At 39.7% G+C, this 21262-nt stretch overlaps 1 protein-coding gene across 1 annotated transcript in view; it reads left to right on the top strand.

Moving 5' to 3' along the window:
• Positions 1 to 17978, top strand: part of LOC115590287 (serine/threonine-protein kinase ppk4-like) — a 336079-nt gene extending 318101 nt beyond the window's left edge. Inside the window, exons 1-3 of the transcript XR_003985730.1 lie at positions 15695 to 17493; positions 17596 to 17759; positions 17843 to 17978. The gene's annotated coding sequence lies outside the window, so the exon portion shown is untranslated. Of the gene's footprint in view, positions 17494 to 17595; positions 17760 to 17842 lie in introns of the transcript that reaches the window.
• The last annotated feature ends 3284 nt before the right edge of the window (positions 17979 to 21262 follow it).

Raw genomic sequence — 21262 nt, 5'->3', positions numbered from 1 at the left:
TTTATTTGAGCCCTCCTTTGGAGACAGAAATGAGCAATACAGGGAGCCATAATTTTACCAGCACTGGGGAGACAAAACTGAGATTTCTCATTTGTTTCTCCTAAAATTCCTTAGGAGCAATAGGTGAGACGTGACAGCTAGCAACAGGAGCCTTGCTTGAGACATGACAGAGCTTTATTTGAGCCTTCGTTTGGAGACAAAAAAGAGCAATACTGGAGCTATTTAAACATTAATAACAAACCCAGCCAGAGGAAAATTTTACTGCTCAAAGCTTGCTCCTTTCCAGCACTGGGGAGACAAAACTGAGATTTCTCATTTATATCTCCTAAAATTCAGTAGGTGCAATAGGTGAGACATGACAGCTAGCAACAGGAGCCTTACTTGAGACATGGCAGAGTTTTATTTGAGACCTCCTTTGAAAACAAAAATTAGCTATTCTGGAGCATATTTATTGACACTTATGAAAACATTGAAAAAAGGCCTTTATTCAAATCACCATCTTTACAACACAGCAGCACTTTATAAAGCACAGTTTGCACAGAATCATGATAACATTGAACATTTCTGACAATAGTGATCTCTTCAGAAAAAAATGCTGATTGCCTTAACCAACCTGTAACAACTGACTATTTCAGCTGGTATTGTAAAGACAGTTTAATAATGTGTGTCTTCTCAGTGAAACTTCTTAAAGGAAGTGTCTAACAGTGTTCCACACAGCTGCACAACAATGCAGAGCATTTCATTACTCTAGTCTTTCAGCAATATTTGTGTATGAGGACTTATTTGACCATGATCACCTCACCAAATGCCTTCTCAACCGATGCCCATCCATCCCATTTGCCATAGTGCATGATTTACCTGCAAGAATGACACAAAGCCTAGATTACAAATAAATTTCCTTAACATACCATAATACCAAACTAGCAAATATAAACTAATTACTGCATTATGGGGAGGACAGTCCATGACCACTCTTTGCATTGCACTTATTTAACCTACATGTGGTATTTTATAAGGTTTATATTCATACATTCTTTGTTTTCTTTTTATGTAAGTGCGCTGGATTCAGAAATGAATAACGAAATAACATTTCTTTTTGTAATTTTCAAATTTTGGACTCATTAATGAATATGAAAAGAATGAATAAAACACAGATTGATAGGCGCATGGCAGATCTGCCACCTGCTGACCCAGATCTGAATAGTTGTGTGTATGGGTGTTTGTAGAAGGTGGCTTTATAAAATTCAATCCATTGATTTGTCATACTTCACAGGGCTGAGCTGCCGCCTCCAATATGGCGGTGAAGTCGACGTATTGCAGCAGCCGGCCAACCCGCTCAATGAGGCGTCTATGTATATATGTCTATGGTGATGAGTGTCAGAAACAAAAGTAAAAGTCATCAGGAGATGAAAATATACAAGGGTTTTATGTTGATATTATACTGTGTTGAGATAGTATCTTTATTGTGCTCCAGCCACCAATAGTTTGATTTGACAGTATAAAATAGACCTAATACATGATATTTAAAGGGTTTGTTTTGTCTATGAAACAAAGTTGCAATGATACAAAAATAGGCTATTGCAGACCTGAATAATGCACACATAGAGTGGGGATCCACTGGTATGCATGTTAGGAAAATGGCTAACATTTTAAGTCTGGATGAAACTTCACTGAGCACTTGCAGAGAGCTCTTTATTTGCTCTGAGGTGAGGTCAACCTGAGATACATGAATTTAGGAGACTGGGATGAGAGTAGATCGATTTCATAAAGAGACCTCTCTGATGTCTCTGCTCGAGATCAAAAAGAGACACAAGAGTTGGGTCAATCTGAGACTTCATTGGGAGCTTCATGAGATCTCCTTTGAAACTTTCAGGGAGCCCAAGTTGAGATTTTGTGCACCTGTGTCTCAGGAGAAACAACTGAGAAACAGGAGAAATCAGCCACACTTTGGTCTCACATAGATCTCATAGTTGTCTAGGAGAAATGAATGAGACACTACTGAGATCTCTTTTCCAATTTTTGTTTCCTCTGGGTTGAAGGGGCAAATAAATGGTTAGCAGCAATTGGGCTTTTAAGTGAAAAAAGCTGTAGTCCAAAACTTTTCCTAAATTGGCCCCAGATTAGAAAGGAATGCTTAACTACTGGGTTGCTCTTGGGAATATCTGAAGCGAGTGGAAGTGCGGCGCCTAAGAGGGTAGGTAAGGAAACAGGGTTACTAGCACAAACCTCCATTGACACCCAAACCGGAGAAGAGGGATCAAGATGGAAATGCTTCCAGTATAACAAACACCTAATATTTGCTGCCCAGTAGTAGTACTGGAAATTAGGCAGACGTCATTAATGAATCAAGAGCTTTGAAAAAAGATTTGGGGATGAGAATGGGAAGACATTGAAATAAGTAGAGGAACTTTGGGAGCAAAGTCATTTTAATTGAGTTTATTCTTCCAATAAGGGACAGAGACAAAGGGGACCACTTGGATAAAATCAGTTTGGCCTGATCAAATAAAGTGAGAAAATTGGATTTAAATACATTTTTGAATTCTCTAGTGACACAAATTCCTAGGTAATTAAAGTGATCTTTCACCACCTTTAATGGGAGATCCGTATAGTCAAGTTTAAGAGCTTCTTTATTAATTGGGAATAGTTCAGTTTTATTTAAGTTAAGTTTGTATCCTGAAAATTGACTGAAATCGTCTAATATAGTGAGGGCTTCCAGTAGAGAAGTGGCTGGTTTAGAAACAAACAGAAGTAGGTCGTCTGCATGTGATGAGACTTTGTGCTCGACTCCTCCCCTCCATATTCCCTGTACCCGCCTGCTGCTACGCAAGGCAATTGCAAGAGGTTCAATGGCAATCGTGAAAAGGAGTGGGCTTAGTGGGCAACCCTGCTGGGTCCCACGGTGTAAATCAAAGTATTCCGAGTAGTGACTATTCGTCAGAACAGATGCTGAAGGACATTTATACAGTGTTTTAATCCAGGATAAAACGACCGGACCAAAGCAAAATTTTTCGAGTGTACAAAAAAGATAGTTCCACTCTACTCTATCAAATGCCTTCTCGGCATCCATTGAGGCAAGGCACTCTGAATCTATATGTTTGGGGGAATATAGAATGTTAAATAGCCGACGAATATTGTAAAACGAGTGACGTCTTTTAATAAATCCAGTTTGATCTGGTGATATTACAGAAGGAAGGATATCCTCCAGTCTACGGGCCAAGATTTTAGCGAGGATATTTACGTCTGTGTTTAATAATGAAATTGGTCTGTATGAAGTACAATCAACTGGGTCTTTACCTTTTTTCAGCAACAGGCCTGATCAAATGGGGGAGGGAGTGCACCTGAGTTTAAGGAATCAGAGAACACTGAGCACAAGAGGGGGGTTAGATCAGCAGAGAATTAAAAAAAAAAAATCTGATGGGAACCCATCTGGGCCAGGGGATTTGCCTGATTGCATAGATGATATTGCTGCTGAAATTTCCTCCTGGGTGATGGGCGCATTAAGGTTATTTCTCAGGTCATGAGAAAGGGATGGTAAGTCAAGATTATTAAATAAGTTTTCCATAATATTACAGTCTACTGTACAATCTAAAGAGTATAAGTTTGAGTAGAAGGTTTTAAACTTGTCGTTTATCTCTTTTTGGTCAGATGTTATACCTCCATTGTCAGTCCGTACTCCAGCAATGAGTTGTTTCGCTCTCAACCCACGCAGCTGAGCAGCCAGGAGTTTGCCAGTTTTCCCACCATGCTCATAAAAGTTACATTTACTCCGAAGTAGATGACTTTCAACTTCGCGAGAGGAAAGAAGGTTAAATTCAGCCTGAAGTTTCAAGCGTTCCTTGTGCAGTTCAGTAGAAGGAGAATTAGCATATTGTTTGTCTATATTTAAAATCTGATTAGCAATGTCGGTCTGTTTTTGCTTTGAGCACTTATTCTTATAAGCTGCAAATGATATAATTGCTCCTCTTAAATACGCTTTCATAGCTTTCCAAATTACTTTATTAGACACATCTGGTGTTCTGTTGATACTTAAGAAAGTTTTAATATGTGTAGAAATGTTTGAGAGAAAGCTTTCGTCAGAGACTAGAAATGGATCTAGTCTCCAGTGTCTCCTTGTATACTCGGCATCTGGAAAAGCTAATGCTAGAGCCAGGGGAGCGTGGTCAGAAATAATAATACCTTTGTATTTACATGACTTGAGGTTTGGGATTAATTTATTATCTATAAAAAAATAATCAATTCGAGTATAAGTGTGGTGGACATGAGAGAAGAAGAAGTATTCTCTCCCTGTAGGATACAAGAACCGCCATGAATCTGAAAGGCTAAAATCATCGAGAAATGCTTTAATGTAACTGGCGGACTTGCTGAGAGTGGTAGGTTTAGGGGAGGAGCGGTCTAATACTGCAGCCATATAACAACTGAAATCCCCCCCGAGAATTAAAGAATGCGAATTTAGATCAGGGAGTTCAGAGAAAAATCTATTGAAGAACTGTACATCATCGACATTGGGCGCATACACATTGGCCAAAACCACTGACTTATTGTAGAGTTTACCTGAAACAATGATAAAACGTCCAAATTTATCTGCTGTGATGTTGGAGGGCTCAAAAGGAATGTTTCTGTCAACAAGGATAGCCGCACCCCTGGCTTTTCCTCTAAAATTAGAATGAAAAAACTGTCCTGCCCAGCATTTACCTAATCTCCATTGGTCAGAATCATGCAAGTGGGTTTCCTGAAGAAAGGCTACCCCAGCCCTGAGCTGCTTTAGATGTGAAAAAACTTTGTTTCTTTTTACAGGGTGATTTAACCCCTTAACGTTCCAACTAATGAAGTTGAGATGACCCTTCATCTACAACACTTGTAGAAAGAGAATAGAGTGAATGGCTCCAAAGGGAAAAGGAAAGAGAAAACAAAAACAAAAACAAAAAAAACACAGCCACTTATGAATTATCCCCACGGCTAACCAGCCCAAACACACCCTGAACGCCAAGCTCACACAGTATTCTATGGAGCAAACTCAGAGAGACCTCCTCAGGTCTCGTCCTATACATCCCCAGAATATACTCCCTATTTACTAGCTCCACCATAGGTTTTAACAGTTAACCCTATAACAAAAAGTTGACAATATTGAGCGACTGACACTCAAAACAGGCTTAAGCAACTATGAGCAGTAACAGTGAATCTCCCCCTGCACGCTGCACCTACAGCTGCAGAAATCTCCCCAAGCCAAGACTACTCAATTGAAAAAGTAAACATATAAACAACAGAATTTAAGAAACACAGATAGATAACTATCATAATTGTCATATAGCTGTTCATAAATTCGTCTTAATACTCAAATTAAATATGGGGAGATGAACATAAAGGCAACTGAATAACTCAGCAAAAAGGGCATAGATCAAATAAAGTAAGAAGGGAGAGAAACCTCTCAATTGTCCTCAGTTATTTGCTCACAGATATCAGATTATACATTACGGCAGATCTAGTGTGTCCCACGTAGCCATCGTCGAGTATTCAGGGCGGAGCGGGCTCATTCTCTCCCAGGTTATGGATGAATGTTGAGGCTTCAGTGACAGAGGTCAGCCACTTCTTCTCACCACTCCTGAGAGTGATGCGCAGCTTCGCCGGATTCAGTAGAGAGGGTCGGAGTCCTCTTTTGTAAAGTTCAGCCATGACATCTTTGTATTCAGCTCACTGCTTCAAAACATCTGCGCTGTAATCCTCGTAGAATCAGAGTTAATGGCCACGGTATTCCAGCTCTCCTTTTTTGCGTGCCTCTCGCATCACCAAGTCCTTCACCTGGTATCGATGGAAGCGGATGATGACGGGACGCGGTCGGTCCCATGGGCCAGGCTTGGGCGCGAGACTGCGGTGGGCTCTGTCCAGCTCCGGGGGAGAGGGGGAGTGACGGCGAGATCGAAAAGTGGCTGAAGGTATGTCGATTGCTTCTCAACGGCATATACCAATCCCTAGAATGGCATACCGATCCCCAGACTGACATACAGATCCCTAGACTGGTATATACCGATCCCCAGACTGACATACAGATTCTCGGAGTGGTATGCTGCTATTATGCCGCTGTTATTCCACCGACACATGACGGTATGTGCCGCTTGAGATTGTTACAGCACTGAGAGACTGTTGGATGGGTACCGCTCCCTGATGAATATGCAAATGTATGCCACTAGGCTGGTTTGACGACAAGTATTGCCGTTAACGTATACTTTTTTTGTCTTTATTGACAATGCTAACTTAACACTTTACCGCAAGTAAACAAACCAATGTATGTTATGTTGTTGGGATTGTAGGCATATAGACAGTTACAATTACATGTGGGACTCTTACGATATGATAGTAAAGTAATATGTCTAAATGTCCGCCTATAAACTACTTAAAGCTAATGAAAGCTAGCCTTAGCTAACATGGCTAATGTTAGCCCAGCCACCGTAGCCAGTCTGACTAATTGATAGCAGCACTTTTGAGCCTGCCAACAAAACCAAACTTAGTGACGGGTTGTCATTATTAGGAGTACACAACATTACATTACTTCATATAAAATCTACTTTGCAAAACATTAACCATTGTCAGCACCATATGATGTCCTGCATCGACACACTGATCCTGCACATAAGCCTTTGGGCATCGATATACCAACTGATCCAGCGGTATAGGCCTTTAGGCATGGACATACCACTGATGAGCCAGACGAATATGTCGTTTACATGATGCCAGTGGCCACCAACTGGGATGCAAATGTTGATTTGAAGATGCAGTTATAAAATGAATGTGTCACAAGTCACCATTTAATTTTTTTACTCATTTTGATCATTTCTTTAGGCTGAGACTTGATATTGATAATAGACTGTGTGCAAGCCACAAGCTAAACACATACAGCTATATAATGCTTTCCATCTTTGTGGCAAGTAACATTTTTATGATGTAGTAAGTAGGGCTGTGGAAGAAGTTTAAATTGATCATGTGTAAGTAGTTTATAGGCATTTAGAGACATTAGACATTTAGACATATTACTTTACTATCATATGGTAAGAGTCCCACGTGTAATTGTAACCAGTGTTGGGGAGTAACGAATTACATGTAACGACGTTACGTAATTTAATTACAAAATTTACGTAATTGTAATCCGTTACATTACTGGGAGAAAATATGTAATTAAATTACAGTTGCTTTTGGAAATATCAATGATTACAACTTAAGTTACATTTGAAAAATCGGCGCAAAAGCTCGGATTTATCAAATAGTATTTCGCCCCCCTGGATTCATGTTTGTTTTTAGTTTTTTTCATATCAACATCCTCCTTCCAAAACTATCACTTGTGATTGGCTCTCTCTGGTCATGTGCCATTCAACTCAACCGACAAACCGTACGGCGGCAGTCAGACTCAGCAGCAACAGTGTCGGCGGCGCACAAGATGTTCCTGGGCTGGAAATACAAAAAACACTTCATACAGACAGAAGCCAGGCTTCCCTGTATTACAAAGGTGGCTCTCTTTTAGCCCGACTACATCACCATGGTAACTTATGCTTAGCTCATAACCTGGTCCCGACCAGGTTCTGTTCAGAGTTTAATCATAAAATCGGCTAGAAAAGCGCCGCTGTTTCACTATTTAACTCATTTACCGCTGGCGTGACCTTTACTTTGAAAGTCCAGTGGAGCTGGATCAGAACGGAGCATTTGTACGGAGGGAGAGACCGCGCTGATCCGCTGCTGTTTACTTTCTCTCTGAGCGTCTCCGCCTACAGATGTTCAGCTGAGGGGATACGCTGCTCAGCTGTTGATCCGACTCGCCTCAGGAAGTCATTTATTAGGCTATAGCCTATTTACTTTTATATACAGTCAGTCACCACTGAAAGAAGTTGTGCGCTCGCAGCAGGACAGATAATTTAACTTAATGTGGCCATGAATATATTAATTGTTCCGCGTGTTGCCCAAACGCAGATCTTGAGTAGTCTACTCTGTTTTCTCACATTTAAAAAGGACTTTGTACAGAGACAACATGAGATATGCTTGTAGCTACAGCACCTAAAAAACCCACTGTAACCTATTTTCATACACACACCAGCCTCGCTTTCAATAAAACACACACTGGCATTTTATAATTGCGATCAGTGAAATATATGAAAACAATATAAAACTGTTTAAAACAACAGTTGTTGTTGCTCTAAAGCTTCATATTTAAAAGCAGCTCAATGTAGAGCTGTCAGAAATTAAAATCAGCCTTCTCTATTTGCAGCAACACTGTTGCTTCAGGCTGTGATCAGGCTTTTTTGTATCGCTCATACTCTCTCCATTAAAACAACCTGCTCCTCTTGGCTGAAATCAGCCCGCTGTCGCTCCATTTAGTGAGAAAGTGAGCCTCCTTCGCAGTACAGGCCAAAGGTCAGACTCATAATATATGGTTAAACCTTTGAACTGAAAGGTTCAAAATGTGAAAATGGTTAGCAGTTGAGAGATTTCATTCAAAATTAAGAAAAGTAATCATAATGTAATTAAATGTAATTAGTTACATTACTTTGAGAAAGTAATTGAAATAGTTACACTACTATTACATTTTCAACAGGGTAACTTGTAATTGTAACCAACTACATTTCCAAAGTAATCTTCCCAACACTGATTGTAACTGTCTATATGCCTACAATCCCAACAACATAACATACATATGTTCATTTACTTGCGGTAAAGTGTTAAGTTAGCATTGTCAATAAAGACAAAAAAAAAGTATACGTTAACGGCAATACTTGTCGTCAAACCAGCCTAGTGGCATTACATTTGCATATTCATCAGGGAGCGGTACCCATCCAACAGTCTCTCAGTGCTGTAACAATCTCAAGCGGCACATACCGTCATGTGTCTGTGGAATAACAGCAGCATAATAGCAGCATACCACTCCGAGAATCTGTATGTCAGTCTGGGGATCGGTATATACCAGTCTAGGGATCTGTATGTCAGTCTGGGGATCGGTATGCCATTCTAGGGATTGGTATATGCCGTTGAGCAGCAATCAACATAACTTCAGCCACTTTTCGATCTCGGCGCTACTGGAGAGGGGAGTATTTGCTCACCCAAGACATCAACGAGGAGTCCAGAAAAAAAGGTAGTCGGGCATGCGCCCTCAACGGACTCAGGCAAACCCACAATCCGAATATTCTGTCTTCTGCTGCGCCCCTCTAAATCAGAGAGTTTAGACTTCAGCCACTTGTTGTCTTCCTGTAACGCGGCGCATGTAGCTTCAAGTTGCTGCAAATGTTGGTCAACCTCCTCTGCATTGGACTCAAGATCAGTTATACGCCGTCCTTGGCCCGCGACCTCCACTTGAACCTTGTCTAGCTTGGCTTACAAACTCGCAAACGATGACTTAAAGTCAGCGGCTAATGAAGCCCTGTGTCGCTTGAGCAGATCCGAGATGCTCTCCGCCGATGTGTTAGCAACGCTGCTAGCGTTAACTGCAGAGTCCACTGCTGCTACGTCTTTCTTGAGTTGTTTACCAGTGTTAATTCACAATTGGGCTCTATCGCTCGACATTGTGACGAGAAATGTAGGGTTCAGATTGGTAAATGAAAAAGTTAGTAGCCCAAAATGTGTGTTTAAAAGCACTTTCCAACACAAGTTTAAGCTCTCTCTCCCTCTCTCTCTCTGCCTTTCTCTCTCTCTTTCTGTCTGTCTGTAGCCTCTCTCTAATGTTCCATAATACAACTTTTGGCACTTAATTTCTACCTCACCTTTGAGCCGCCTCGAGAAAAATTATACATTAAAACGTGCGTCTCGGTCACACGTATGATGTACTTCTACTCTTCTTCATAGACATGAATAAGACCAGGTGAAAAGATTGAAAAAAAATGTCAAAGGTCGACATCTCTGGCGTACTTTGACCGAGACACACCATTCAAACTTTAAAATGTAGATACAAGTACAAATTATCAACGTGGGATTCAACTTTTGCTGTAGCTTTCAAAGTTTTTTCGTCACGGGGCAAAGCGCACAGTCCATAGCCCACTCTCGCTATTCCCCGGTGGGGAATTGTCTAGTCCCTTCTCTCTTACTGACCTCCATCACACAGATCTCCACAGCCACACCAGTTTTTTAAAGCTCCTTTATTGTTGATTTTATTGTCCTGCAATCAAATTTTGTATCTGTTTGCAGTCCAGAGGACGCTGCCAACGTTGATCTGTCTGGGGCAATTCCAAAGTGACAATACTTTGATTGAGCAGGGTCTTTACTGGAGAAAAGAAAAAGTCCTGCCACAACCGAGTTGATTTGATTGAACTGCGTTAATGCAACAAGACCTGATGCTGGGTGGTTGTAAATCAGCACCTCGACTTCTACGTTTGCTTATTTTGCCACTGATCTGGAGCTTCAAAGTCAACTGTATAGTAAAAAGACAAGTCTACAAGTCTCTGGATGTTTCCACATTAACTAAATGCAATTTTTCTTTTTGTGCTATCACTTAAAAAAGCTCCTTCAGGTAAATGAATTAGTGCTGATGTAGTTCTACGTCAACTCCAACAGTAGGACCTTGGCCCTGGTCTGTCATTGACACAGCTGATGTTAAAGACCTGTACTTAAAAGAAATAGAGAACGTGAGGTGAAATTCTTTGCTTAAGTGAGGAGGGTGTCAAAAATGTAAAAATAAGTCTGAAGTGCTTCCTCTCATTATGTGAATATTGTAATTAAAACAATGTAATGGAATATAAAAGCTCTACAACATGCAGGTTGTTTTTAAAGAGATAGTTTTAAGGTTTTGGAAGGATTCTCTGTATTATAAGGTTTTCAGTTGATTATAAAAATGAGTGATGCTTGATCATGTTTGTTTAAGGGTGAAGGTTCAATAAGATCAAATCTAACCTTTATATTAGAATTACTTTCTTTTTATATGGAAAGTATATGGGAATTACCAAATGTTAGTGGAGTTTTTGCAGACAGATGATACATGTGTGGTCATATAGAGAGTACTAATATTATACTGATGTTTTTCTGAAATGGTCTTTGTATTGTGTCTTATGAAAGAAAACAAGTCAAAACATATTGATAATAAATTTGTCTTTAGACTACAAGAGTGGTTAGTGTTTTTTTTTTTCCTATCTGTCTTTTATTATCTTTCTCTTTATTTTGACAGCGACAGGCTTTGTGCTCTTATTGTGCTAAAACTGCAAAAATTGAACAAGTCTGCATCTTCCTGCGCCGTTGACAGAAACACGTGCTTTTGCAGAGAAAATAACCTGGTTATGACACATTATATCGGTGACTCCAAAGTTGTACGTTGGGGTGCCAAACTATTTCCAGGCTTTGCCCACTCGAGGCTCCTTGATTCTCCAGCCGTTCCTTTTCAAAGAACGCTACTACCTGGCCCTGGGAAGCGATTACACCTTCTCGCAGATCTACCTGTGGGATAATGAAGAGAAACTCTTTGAGTGCTTCAAGGAGGTGTACATCCAGGCGCCGCCCTCCTTCACTGTGGTTTCCACTGACCGCAGGGACTTCATCTTCACCTCCAGCTTCAAGGGAAACACGCAGATCTTTGAGCACATCATCATTGACTTGAGCTTGTGAGGGGCAGGGCCTTATTGCCTGTCCTGCAATCGAACGTCTTCCACTCAGAAGATACATTTGTGAAGGGAACAGACTCGGTGAACTGACAAATATCAATTCCTCCATAGTTTTCTGTCACAAGTAAGAGCCGGGTCAAGTAGTATTTGGAATCCCGTCAGTTTCTCAATGGCCTTGTCCTATTATCTGTTCTCATGGCCTCTCAGACTTTCAGAGATAAGACCATTTCACAAAGAACGAGAGGGACAGTCAACAGGGTGGACACTCGTACAAGGCAGCTGGTTATTCTCCTAATAATCCAGCCGACATTCCTGGGGTTGGAAAGATTTGAAATACAATTTGATCTATTTGGATGTCTACATTTCGGTTTAATCTCCCCTGTGCTAATGGTTTTATACCCCAAAAATATACACCAGGACCTGAGAGAAGGATCATTGTACTACTGAGGGTGAAGCAGGTGTGGTTGCCACTTACCTCATGTCCTCTTACCCTGTGGTAATGTACAGTATGTTGCCTTATCAGCACTGGGGTTCTGTGTTCTGATGGGCCCACAGTGCCTCCCTCTGGCCATGATAAAGTATCACACCCCTTTGCTTTTTCCATACAGGGAATGTCTTGAAAGCACAAACCTTTAATGATCGTAGCTGAGACCCCAGCCCTTAGAGAGAGGTTGTTAAGTGGGAAAAGTTACTGTAGGTGCTATAAATTATGTTGCGTACAGCAAAAAAACATTAAAACAAGGAGGTTTTTTGTTGTTTTTGGAGGTGAAATATTCAGGACCGGATATAGCTAATGCCTTTTTAGAAAAACACATATGAATGGAAAAAAAAATCCCATTTACAGGTAGAAAACCTTTCAGAGGAAGCAGATAGAAGCTCTTTTTATCCATTCAGTGGGAAAGACCTGTGTTTAGGTGATGTCAGGGAATTAAACCTACTAACACGTTTGAAAAAAGAACCACCGTTGTTGGACTACTGATATTTAACTTTTATTTTCAGGCTACAACTTTGAAGAAAATAAATAAAGGCTTCTCACAGCAGAAGTCAGTGGGACACCAATAAAATTGAGGGAAACAATATGTTCATGTAAATATATCCACTCAAGTTGAGAGGCTTTTTCAGTCTGTCTTTTTGTTCTTTGAAAATACTGAATGTTGACTTACAAACTATGACATGTACATAAAACGAGGACTGCAATGCCACTACCTGTTTGTCACACAGAAGTCTGAACTGATCTTTGCACTTACTTTGAAAAAATAGAAATGTTACTGCAGCTTGCAAGAGCATGACATTCAAAAAAGGGTGTTTGCCAACTTCTCTTTAATGAACCTAATAAACAAGAAGTCTAAAAGTGCTTCTACTCATAAAATGAATGGTATTGCAAAGAAAAAAAACCTTGATGGAATATGCAAGCTTTACAACATGCAGATTCTTTTGTATGATTTTTGTTTTAAGCATATTGAATGTTACTCTCAAAATATACTGTACATTTAGTCAGCTGAGTATCAAAATAAATGTGTAAAAGTATGATTGTAAGATGTGTTTTATCATTCAGTGATCATTAGCATTAGAACTCTGGCTCTATCAGTCACAGTTCATCTTCTCCTCTCTAAGAAGCATTCATTACTTTGTGACGGGGAAATCTCACAATATAATGACACATTAACAAAGGACATTAGGATCTAAAAGCTGATATTTGTATGATGATGATTCAAATGAATATGTTCAACTGAGAGAGACAAACCTTTTGCTCTAGTTTATCACAATAAGTTGAGTGTTGAATGCACAATGTTCACAATTCTGATTTTATTCAAGAAAATATTTTTATTCATGGAAATATATGGAAATATCTGTGTCATTACTACAAGTAGCTTTGTGCTTTACTGCCATATATCTAACATGTTTCAGCTCTAGCATCTTTTAAGCCAAATATTCACTGTTAATGTACAGTTTTTTACCTGCCCCGCTTTTTAACCCAGAATAGTGCCTGCAGGTATTCTTTATGGCTGGATACAATCTTTGTAGACGTATGCAGACCATGATGACTGAACAGTCACAGACTAATGTTCAAGAAGTGAAGAGTAGAAGAGTCAGGTCCTCCCACTCCCTGTGGAGGCCCAACCCATCATCAGACAGGTATTTTCCTATCCGTGACAGAGAGAGTCAGAGGCAGGAAGAAACAGCAGGATACATTTTGATCGATGGAATTCATACTACAGTGGACACCTTACTTCAGCATTGTAAGTTCATTTTCCTACATTTCTCTTAACACTCACCTTCAAATTATATTGTGATTATATGTGTTTTGCTAGAAAAATCTGCATCAAAGAGAAATCTAATCTTGGCCAACTTTGGCCCGTTGGCCACACATCGAGCAGCCCTGATCTACAAGAATGACACCATTGGTGTTTAGATCGGCTCCATATAAATCTCACTGTCACCATGCTAGTTTATCTGCCACCAGGCACCACATTTCTTGGAAGAATGGAGGCTGACTGACAGTCGGTCTGGCAGCCTGGTGCAATTTCTATCTGCTTTTCATGACTCCATTATGGATGAAATGAATGAATAAACTCACATTTTGTCCAGAGTTGTCATTGGATAAAACTAGTAAAACTATAAAAGCAAGTCAGCTGTCTTTGTAACAGCAATGCCAACAATAATCCCACAAGTCTGTTTCACTTTATTGTGAAAGGCTGAAACATTTTAATGTCTTTCAGCTCCTTGTTTTGTTTTTATGAGAGCAACTTTACAGATGTGGTCCAGTCTCAGTGCTCACATCTACTTTGATCCCAGAAAGACACTGCCCATCATACTTTACTACCAACATACACACAATACTACTTTATACACTATCATTACAAGAACTGGTCTACATTATGGTTAGAGTTACATAATATGTCTTCGTATTATGAAATTGCTCACTTCAGTATAAGACAGCCGATCCCATTTTAAGTCAGCAGGCTTCATATCCACATCGTGTGTTCGGCCATCAGAGCGTCACAGCAGGAGTTTTTTTTTTTACCCTGTTGTGTTTTTACCTGTTTCCTCACTGCTTTTCCCTCACCTGATGCTTCCCTGCGTGTGCGTGTGTGTGTGTGTTTGTGGGTGTATTGTCACTGCTGTAGACATGAGACACATCTGTGACTCATCAATGTATCTACTGCCTCTTCACAATCCTGGTTTTCACCTCTCATCAGTGCCAGACTGTCTTGTCTCATCCGGTGACTCTCCAGATAAAACCTCAAATATAGTATGTTGTGCCTTTTGATCCCAAGTGGTTTGTTTCATGTGTTTGTGTCTCTCTGCTTGGCTCATGTGCAGGTTTCTCCGGCATCTCTCTGCTCAGCCGTCAGCTCAACTGCCTTCACCTGCTCACCTGTCCAGGTATTTTTTTTACCTGTAAGTCACTTTCACCAATAAGACACTCTTTGTAGATCGTATGTAGGCTATGATGACTGAACAATGTTCAGGAAGTAAAGAGTAGAAGGGGCAAGTCCTCCCACATCCTGTGGAAGCCCAACCCATCTTCAGACAGGTCTTTTCCTGTCTCGTGACAGAGAGAGTCAGAGGCAGGAAGAACTACAGATAAAGCACAGCATGTTAAGTTTTGATAGATAGAATTCATACTACCGTGGACACCTTACTTTGAACACTGTAAGTTAATTTTTCCACATTTCTCACCATCAAATTATATTATAAAATAATCAGTGTTTTCACTTTAAAGAAGCACAGTCATGTAGACCTACTCTCCTTCAGTTTCCCCTCTTGTGGTTATTTGATGTCATCAGAATGAAAGTTTGTAATTCTAAATGTCAGTGAGGGAAAGGTGTGGCACTCTGTGTAACAAACACAGAGTTAATGCTGTCAGCAATTCTAGTAGTTAGGACAAGTGTAGTAGTTAGATGAGTTTTCAAGTTTTCTCTGGTATTTATATGTAGTTACAGGGAATGTCTTCTGATAGATTTGTGCCCCACCTAAATACAAGGTTGTTGAATATAATTTAATGTGAATATGATATGATTCATAGATCATGTAACAGTAATATTCTAACCTTTTCTTTTTCAGTTACACTGAAGAAAAGAAATGAATATAACCGGACACCTCCAACTGCCAGCACCCCCAAAAGAAACACATCCTATGATACAGTGTGTAATTGACAACAACCTCAAGAAGCTAAAAAAATTACTAAAGAACAACATTAATGACATTTACCCATGCACAGAGTGTAATGACCTCATAACTCCACTGACTGCTGCCGTTTTATTTTTCAAGTGGGATATCTTTACTTTCCTGTTGCAGCAGGGTGCAGACCCAAACACTGAATCCCAAAATGACTTGACACCTCTGCATTATGTCTCACTATCAAATGACAAATCGCTTGTTTTTGTGGACACCCTGCTTGAGTGGAAAGCTAATCCAGATGGATGGAATATTCGTGGACTACAGCGATTCACACCGCTGCAAACTGCTGCCATCAGTGGCAGGGATGATGTCATGAAAAAGCTCAGCTCTGCTGGTGCACTGGTGACATTATTACCTGACACTGATTCTAAACATATTACTTACAATGAAAAAATATGTCAGATGGTTCACAAGCTCGCATCAGAAGGAAATGAATTATGCCGCAAAATGAGATACTTCCTGGATCTGGAAACTGCAATGCAAAGAAAAACACCTGAAGAAGTGTTAAAAACATTTGACTTCCACATGCTGCGGGTGAATCCTCAGACCCATCTGACCATTATTGAAATGCTCTTTAATTTCACTGGCCGTGGTAAAGAAAAATACAGCCAGGGAAGTGTCAAATGGCTGAAGGACACTGAAAAAGTCAACACCTATATTACAGGTGCAGTCAGTCGCCTTTCAAACATCCCAAAGACAGAATTAAAGAGGTCGATCGATTGTTTGCATGCAGTTTTCTGTACAATGGAAGAGATACCAAATGAGCAAGCAGAAGCTTTGATCCCCAAACTGCTGGACAACCTTTGCTCATGGGTGAAACCCGATATATGTCAAGCTGTTCTGCAAACTCTGTATGTGATAACACAGAAAACAAAAGGCACAAATGGCTGGGATCGAAGCTTTGTCGAGAAGTTATGTAAAGCAGTTGCTCCTTTTGTGAAGGACCATCACCCCTCAGACATCAGAGTCTTCACATATGGTGTATTTGCAAACTTACTTTCAGTTAAACATGTGGGTGACATCTTTACATCAGTGGGGATAACTGCAGTGCCTGAGGACATACTGACGTCTGCAGATAAGACCAACAATGACAAGCTGAAAGAAGTTCTCAGACGACTGAACAGTTATTTCAGCAAACCAAACCAGGAATGTGAGGACTGTACAGCCTCACCTGAGTCCAAGAAAAAGATGGAAAAGCAACAAGAACAAGACGACCAAAATGATGTGTTAACAGATGAATGGCGACCAGTCAGCGTGAGGTGGAGAGAAAAATTAGAGAAGCTGGTTAGCACTGATAGAAGCAGAGTAACCACAATTAGGAGCATGATTTATGTGAATGATGCAGAATTCCGCATAGCGAAGGGCAGTGATGGTACTGAAGTCTTCTTGGGGCTGAGAGATGATGGCACTGAGGTTGCTATCAAGAGAATGACTTAAAGCAACTATCAGGAGCTGAAGACTGAGGAGGGATTTCTACGACTTCCAGAACTTCAAATTCCATCCATTGTACGATACCTTTACTTTGCAGAGGATGAGAACTTTGGATATCTTTGTCTTCAGCTTTGTGAAGACACCCTGGAAGAATATGTCACAAAAGAGTTGGGTTTACATAAAGATGAAAATAAGAAAGAAAAAAGAAAGGTGCTGGAAAAGAAACTTGTCAAACAGGTTCTGAAGAGTTTAAAGGCGCTTCATTGTCATAATCCACCCATTTTACATCGTGATCTCAAACCACAGAATGTTTTGATTGGTAAGAAAAGTTTAAAATATTTGAAAATAACAACATTATTTGAATTTAAGTATGAACCATAATTTTAATGTCTGAGATCGTCTTCTGTGATTTGTCCTGCAGATGTTACCGGGAGGGCGAGACTAGCAGATTTTGGCATCGGTAGACAGTTATCCACAGGACAAACAACTTGTCGCACAGGCAGAGCAGGAACTAAATGCTGGATGGCCAGGGAGACTTTAACAGGAGAAACTGACATAAGATACAAGCGGAGCACAGATATACAGGTCAGTTTTACTGCTATGTAAACTCAATTGATGACTTGGAGAAAATACTTCCTATATTGCAAACTGTTCTCTTAATTCTCAAGGTGGCAGGAATGCTGATTTATTACATCCTCTCTGGAGGACACCATCCTTTTGGCGACAAACCCTTTGAATGTGAGTACAACATTCATAAAGGTTTCTACACGTTGGACCATGTTGAAGATTTGGTGGCAAAGGACCTCATCGAGTTGATGATCAGTAAAGAACCAGAGAGCAGACCTACAGTGGAAGAATGCTTGAGTCATCCCTTCTTCTGGACCACTGACAGGTAAAGAAGAAAACCTGAATGATTGATAGATTGATGACTTAAATTTCCTGTTTCTTATTTTCATTTCATTTTTAGCACTCATCTGGTTGGTTTCAAATTGTGGTCAAGAGTGAAATATTATCCCTTGAGGACCACTTCACCTGGAACACCCTCCAAACACTGTTGCAGACCACATACATCACTTGTGCTTATTGGAGATGGTGTTTGTTAAAGGCCTCTAAAAAGCAGATATAACAACTAAACAATAATCGAGAAGTGGGCTATACACAGTATAGGAACTTTTACATTTTACTCTTTGGCGTACCCTACTCATTTCTGTCCTTTACATATCAAGCTGGGAGTGCAGCAAAGTGCTGCCTACATCCTTTCAGCTCCCATGTTGACCAATTGGGCAGTTCAGACAGAGCACACTGCAGTAAGGACCTCCATGCCCAGCTAATGCTTTATAGAGCACCTACATGCTAAACAGTGTTCATGTTCAGTCAAGTAGGCATGTTGGTGTAAAGATCCATGCTATGCCTAGTTAGAGGTTATGAAATATGGTTTGACAACCACTGACTTGTCGGTTTCAATCTCTAACACTATTTTCAATGAATATTATTTTTTAAGGTCTCTTCTCTTTATTTTGCAATTCAAATATCCAAAAATAAACTGTTTTTCAGGAGAGTTGAATATTTGAGAAGGACTGGCAACAGAGAGGAGGTGGCAAAGTATTCAAATGCTGCCCCGGAACGGATTGGTGCAATGGAACAATACGCCAGGGATGGATCCTTCAGACAGTGGAAAAATAAGGTGACTGCAACATAAAAACTGTCACACTGTAATTCTTATTTCTGCTTTATGGTATGTTTTACGTATGATTCAATCTTAATTATATTTTCCTTTGCAGTTCCCACCAGAGTTGGTCCAGAAGATGGAGGGCAAGAACAAAGCCTACCCTGATCACATACTGGGATTACTGCGCTTCATCCGAAACCTTCATGAGCACTAGTGAGTTAAAAGTGGTGAAGGGCCTTAAAATGTCACTAAAGTTCTTCATAAATTTTTAATAATGTCTATTACATTCCACTACATGTTGATACTATACACCTACTATATATCCATCTACTATATATCCACTGTAATAAATATGTTCCTTTTCCTCTGTAGTACCAAGGAGGCAGCCAGAGTCGATTTGATGTCAATGTTTCCAGATCTCTTTGGATGTGTTTGGAAGTTTGCTAAGACACAAGGGTGGAATTCGGAGACCCCCTTGAAGGAAATGTGTTAAAGAGAAGACATCACCTCCAACTGCTTGATGCAATCTACAGAGCAATTCACACTCTACAAGGTTCAGCAGTCTCCAGCCAGTGACTTGAAGTTAAGTTAACTTAAAAACAACTACAGACTGGATCAGTGTTTTTATACCTTGGAAAGATTCCAGACTCTCTTGATAATATTGACAGAGAAATGACACTGACTGAGTTACACATATTGTTTGCCTCTTCCCCATATGCTTATATGCAGTGTCATGTGCATTGCTGTTTAAGTTTTCAGTATGTGTGTGCCCATATGTACATGCTACGACCAAATCTCCCCTGGTAACACCTTTGTGTTGCATTAAATTCTTATACTGAAGTGAGAACAATTGTGTCAAAGTTGTTTTTTTTTATTCATCTAATTTAAGATAAGTTTTCCACATAAACCTTAACAACATACACATTCTGTTTTCATTTTTTGCATATTGGAAGTTATTCTCAGAATATAAAACAAGTTTAAACTTGAGGACCTAAATAATTATGTTTAGTATGATTTCAAGATGTCTTAAATTAAGATCATTTCTCCTCTTGCAGTGCACCAAAAATGTGTTATTTATTCTATTACATATTTGTTATTTAATAATGGGTCATTAGGTCATTCTATGCCAACTCACCCAAAACCCAGAACTTTTCCCACCTCACACCATGGATTTTGAAACAGTCCATGGAGAGACCTTGTTCATTAATTTAATAGTACTGAATATATATATGTATTTTTACAACTTAAATAAATATAAGAGATTTCTGATTATTTCTTGAGTTTGTTTTACACACGCTGAATACACAATGAGTAAGAGTTCAGCAATTGATGTATGAAAATATGATTTGAAGAAATGTTTCGTTATGTTCTGTTATGTTATGTTCAGGTTATGGCTGCTAAAATATAGCGCAACATAAATTGAACATCTAGTCTCCCCTCACAGGATAAATTACTTCCCATACTTTCTTTGTTGCACACAAAATATTCATAATATTGTGTAGACAGGGCATTAACTTGACTAATGCCCACGTACTCTAAAGGAGCTCGTGTTATCTTTGCCCTGAACTTTTGTAGTGCACTGCAACTTCATCTTCATTTCTGGGGAATGACTTGATCTTACTAACTGTGAACAGGAAGAGAGAGTAAGGTAGACAGACAGAAAAAAAGATGGAGATGCAGTGGAAATTGACTCACTTTTGGAGTCAGCCTCAAGTGGCCATTCGAGGGACTGCAATTTATGTTACTCCTGTATTGGCTTCATTTCTCAGCCCTCGAGGTTGTTGCTTGGTATTTACTGCAGTCATGGATGTCGTATGTATGTGACTATATAGCATGCTGAAACAAAAAAATATTCATTACAGGAAAGAAAAACTTATTTTTGAATTACACTTCAGTTTAGTCATAGCCATTCACAGTTCTGTTGTATTTTATGAAGAACTATATGTTCCTAAACGTTTTTGATGTATTTTATTTTTTTATAAATGTTCCTTGGATTCCTGTGCGTACCACTAGAGGGAGCTCACATACCACCACAGTTTGAGAACAGCAGCACGAGACAGTTATTAACAACTCATAATAATTATTTGAGGTGTTGCAGTTTCCATCAAAGTTGATCAATAAGATGGATACCCATAACCAAGCCTACCCAGAAAAACACACTGGGAGGACTGCGCTTCATCTAAAAGCACCAGTGAGTGATACAGTATCATCATTTATAAACACTGAAATATCACATTGTGATGTGGGAATTATAAGAGTGGTTAGAGTTTTTTTTAACTATTTGTCGTTTATAATCTTTCTCTCTTTATTTTTTAAACAGTAACAGGCTTTGTGCTCTTATTGTGTTTAAACTGCAAGAAATTGAACAAGTCTGGATTTGGAGGAGTGACCTGATCATCTTTTTTTCCTTGACTGACCA

The sequence above is a fragment of the Sparus aurata genome, chromosome 10, assembly GCF_900880675.1.
Source record: "Sparus aurata chromosome 10, fSpaAur1.1, whole genome shotgun sequence".
Classification (NCBI taxonomy): domain Eukaryota; kingdom Metazoa; phylum Chordata; class Actinopteri; order Spariformes; family Sparidae; genus Sparus; species Sparus aurata.
The sequence above is the reverse complement of the archived record's forward strand: the minus strand, read 5'-3'. Positions and strand labels throughout refer to the sequence as shown.